Raw genomic sequence first — 5,351 nt, forward strand, 5'->3', positions numbered from 1 at the left:
CCGTCACGAAGGTTCCAAGGAACTTGTTCAATTGAGAAAAACACTGTTTTTTTTATTCAATTACACTGAAAATATGATTAAATATATTTTATGTATCTTTGTTGATTTGTCAAGCCCACTTTGAAGATTGGCTCCGTCTACAAACGGTGGCATGGACCAATCAGAAAAAGCCATGTGATATTTTAGATATCGCATATGTGATATCTAAAATATTGCATGGTAGGCAATATATCGTCTATAAAAGAAAAACCAAGGCATCATTGGATAAGCACAAGGAAGTTTAGTCGTGTATGGACAATATTCAGGAAGTTACTACCATGGACATGCATTTATTTTTTGCTAGATTAAAATCTCATTACAGCCTAACGAGATCGTAAAACCATCAAACTCTAATATCACAGTACATGAGTCAGGTCTATAGTACCTGGTTTGTTATTTTTTATTCATCTTTTTATTATCCCAGCTGTTATTATAACAGCTAAGTTACTTTAAAGATTCAGCAACAGCGGTGAATGGGTTTGGAATGCATTTTACATGAATAAGGTCAATGATGTACTTTTACATTGCGTCTCAATACACATTCTGAATACGATATATTAAGGGAGCTTTGTGTGCCGAGTTAGACCGGCAACAGTTTACAGCGAATCAGGAAGAACTAATAAAACCGTTCGTGTTTAGAAACCATGATCGCATAATTTTGTTATCTAGATGACTGAATCTGTCTCCGAATTTCCTATACTCCGGGATTCGCTAGCATAGCGACAACGTCACGAGAGCAAGACTGACAAGTTCCTTATGCTGCAAAGAAATGAAACAAAATCAAGACGAATTTATCGTTTCCAGAATATTAAAGAAACATTGCTTGGTGCATTGATAAGTAAATGTGAATGGTATACTGAACAATTGAAATGACTGATTTATTTATATATGCATAATGAAGATCAGTACATGTCGAATATAATACAAAGTCATCAAACAATGACTTTATACAATGTAATGTTACAGAAAGATCGGATAGTTTGTCGGTGCATTATTCATAAATTGAACAAAGCAAAGACGTTATTCGTGCTTTTATTTTTACATGTTGTCAACATGTAAAAATAAAAACACGAATAACGTCTTTGCTTTGTAAATCAACTTGATTAGATATACATGTATATATAGACAGCAATATGCAATGATTTAAGTTGTGCTTTCTCCATTAATGTTTCGACAGGCTAGATTGTATAACAAAAGATTTTAATTCTCTGATTTAAAACTAGATTTTAATTCCCTGATTTAAAACTATAATAAGTGTTCGCCTGGTTTATGTCTTGTAAATTTGTAGTCGGACTGCTGTAGTATGCTACAGTGAAAAATTGCAAAGTAATACAAACGGAATCATTTTGTACTTAATGTAGACCAACTGTATGTTTCGGTTTCAATTGTTTTCATTTTGAAAATAATTTGGTCGACCCTGGCTGGTAATAGGACGTTAATTTAATCAAACAAATGCAATTTTAATGTAAGTATCTTGCAGATAATATTTCGCACAGAAAAGCTTTGGCGAATACTTTATGTACAAATGTGACAATAAACAAGTACTAATTGTAATGGACACCATTACATAGTCCCCAAAACGACCCCTTCCACTCACAGGGATCTGAGAATTAGTTACAGACTATATAATCATGGACCCACCAAAGTGCCCTGTGACCATTTTTAGACGTTTTAAAGCTCTAGATAAAAAAAGAGATAAAAATCATACTCTACATGGTACTATATGCGAGAAGGGTGGCAAGACTTAGGCTCCAAAGTTCTAACCCGCCTACCTTTAACTGTTATAAAAAAACACATTTCTAGTACATCGTCACAAAAACGGTTACTACCGTTGGAAAGAGCGATCATTTTCCTTTCGAAATCATCCTACACATCTATACAAAGTGCCGTCGTTAAGACGATTTAAGCCCATTATGACAAACACTTTGAACGGCAGCTAATTAATATTCACAGTGGCCGATCCGGATAAAATATGCATGAGCTAGGCCTATGCTTCAATCTCATTGGCTGGCTATATAAAGGCTCTCATCTCGGGTCGCATCTTAGTTCATCTGTTGCGTCAGCTACGCAGCAGGGACACATCGAAAAAGGGAAGACTGCTATATCACTTGACAACGCCATTTCGCCCCAATATACATGTACATTATACAATTAGCTTTGTTGTGCTGTTTGGGCGAGATGACTACAAACATGAATATAATTCACGGCTTTTTCAAACAATTCCGTCCCCTGAAATTCACTGTCAAAATATTGCAGGCAGCAATTTGATTGGTCATTTCCAAAGGTCACCTGGACATGACCCCTAATGGGATTTTCTCAGATCCTCTTATCCAACGTAGTGATAATAAGAATCTGTATTACCGATTGGATTTATATTGTATCTTCATATACATAATTATTTGAAAAAGACCGACACAATGCATAATTTAGGGGTAAGGCCTTGGTTCTATCCTAAAGCTTTCAAAATTAACATGGTATGGGTAAAAATGCAAGAAAAAATCGACCCTTCATAACTACTATGAATCAATGCTGGTGTTTTAACACTAAAGATTGACCAATCAAATGCCTCATTTTATCATTATGGGCATGATACATTTCAATGAACTGCAGAAGAAATTTTTGAAAACAGGAAGCTGTCCCAGCGACACTCTTTCAATTTTTTTTATCATATTGATCAGCATTCCTTAATACCCTATATCCCAAATTTTCATTGAAATTAGATACCGAAATAGAGAAACAGGAAATTGGCCCAGCGGCCATCTTGGAATATACCAAAATATTTACGAAAATATTTGCATGTTATTCGCAATCCCTTAAAACCCCTATAGATCAAATTTCATTGAGATCGGAGACCGAAACCTGAAAACAGCATTCTTGGACTTTTGGTCAGGAAAAAAACCTTTATGCACTATCCCACACCCAATGGAGTATGCCTACCAAGTCAAATGATCATCGGCCTAGTAGGTTCTGAGAAAAGTATAGGAAACCATTCTGTCGGAAGAAAGTGGAAGATGTTAGAATAATAATAAATAAGAAGAACCCGAGCAAAAAATATGCCCCCACTTCGTTTGGGGGACATAATTACTTGCTAATAACGACGATTTACTATCATCATACTAGTAAATGGAACTTCAAATTAGTCATGTCTCCAGTAACATCATCCAGGAAAAGGAACACTAAGATTTTATATTTTCATATTTGGTCATTTATTTCTGAATCCAAAGTTGTTTTGAAACAATATCGGTAATTGCTTACTATATCATAGACTATTTGGCTGTCAATGTAAATACGTAAGCTCGGCAAGATATTGGAATTGAATGAAAGCGAGATGTCATTCATTGAATGAGGCTATTATTGAAACGGACGTAGTAATATGTTACCGCCATCACCAAATTGCTGGCGATAAGTTAGTTAATCACATTCAATACTGTCGCGAGATTGCTAAGAATGAGATCATTCCATACCAGAAACACATATACAATGGGACAAATAGCGCCTTTTGTGCCAGACTCTAATGCGTATATTAACGTTAATTTATTATACGCGGGAATTACTTTACTTATATACACACAAGATAAAAGATCCATAATGCACTGCCTGTATTTGACATCTGTCACGTGATGTCCGTCCCCCGGAGACTTACGTCTTCGCCTTGTAGGTGTGATATCCTAGAATGGGTCCGCTACAGACAGAATCACGAGTGGGTCGGCGCGGATCTTTTTCTCTTGATAAAAGTGACAGATACAATTTATGTCACCATTTTGACAAAGCAGAATTTTCTTGATTAGATTTATCTTGGTGTAGACACTCCAATTATAGATAATGTATGAATGACGATTATACATCTGGTAGTGAGAGATTCAAAAAAGTGTTGACTGGTCTTCAAATTAATATAATTTTGTATATAAAAACAAGGATCTATCAATGCATTTGCACAAAAAACTTAATCGGTACGAGTTTATTGTGAAATTAGATACATTTTTGTACATCCATTTTACAAAGTAATGTTTAAAGAAACATTAAATCCATTATCACAAACGAACGTGGGTAAATACAACAAAAAGTGGAAATGTGAGGCAGAGAAAATTTTCTTCTCATAGAAAAGAGTACTTTGATGTTTTGTTGAATGATTGAAAATGCATTATTTACGACTATGCAAGAACCAGTGCAGTATACATAAATAAAACACGAATTCTCTTATGAAATTGTGAAAGGAATGTAGTTTTAGGACTTATTGTCATCATGCATCGTTTGTCTTCGTGCTTAAACTTTTCATTCAAACGACTTCTCAATAACTGAAAGGCATAGGCCACTGATATTTGTACTATAGTATGCTGGGATGAAGGGCTACCAAGTTTGTTCAAATGAATGATGGCCCTGCAGGTAGGGCGTTAGAATTGTACCTGCTGCCCCTATTGCATGATCGTAAAAGGCGACTAAATTTAGGATCTTATCTTTTCTCTTCTTCCTAACTGACTTTATCTTTCCTAATGCCTCCCTTAACACCGCCTCACTTTTGGCCTTGAGTTGAGCGTTCGCCCCTGTGAGGAAGGCTCTGGGTTCTGTCCCCTGGCCGAGACGCACCAAAGTCTATAAAAGTGGTAGTTTCTGCTCCTGCTTAGCGTTCAGCATACAGGGAGTGGGACGACTGGTTCGCCCGTTGTCAGTATAATGTGACCGGGTGGGGTGTGTTGCTTGGTGTTTTTGGCGGCATGCTTGAGTGATATTATACAGTTAAAGTATGGGGTTGAGGAATATAGCAAGTTTCCGGTTTCCCGAGACTTGTCTATTTCCCGAGGCGGAACCGAGGGAAATAGGCAAGTTCGAGGGAAACCGGAAACTTGTTATATCACTCAATCACATACTTTAACTGTTTTAATATACCGATACATACAAAAGCTATGATTAGACTAAAATATGTTTCTCTCATACGCTATATATTCCTGTCGCCTACGACAATGGTCAGAGATTGAGAGAATTTTACATTGTAATGGATCTACGTAATCTTATCTTTAAACATACAAATTATTCCGAGATGATAATATTGTGATTCCATGTCCGTTTTGTTTTGCTTCTTTTCAAACCGCAGGTTAAAATTTGATTCAGCTATGATTTCTCAATATTTAACATTTATACCACTAGGCATAATACTAAAATATACATGTACAAGTATTGTTGAAATTCCGAGACGTTAACCACTTACAGGTAGCCTAAATATATACATAACTGTACATACATGTACATATAAAAGGTAAATCCTCTGACCCCATTGCATTTTTCACAATCCTCTCACTTACAAGATAAACATGACG

This window comes from Argopecten irradians, chromosome 11 (assembly GCF_041381155.1).
Source record: "Argopecten irradians isolate NY chromosome 11, Ai_NY, whole genome shotgun sequence".
NCBI lineage: Eukaryota > Metazoa > Mollusca > Bivalvia > Pectinida > Pectinidae > Argopecten > Argopecten irradians.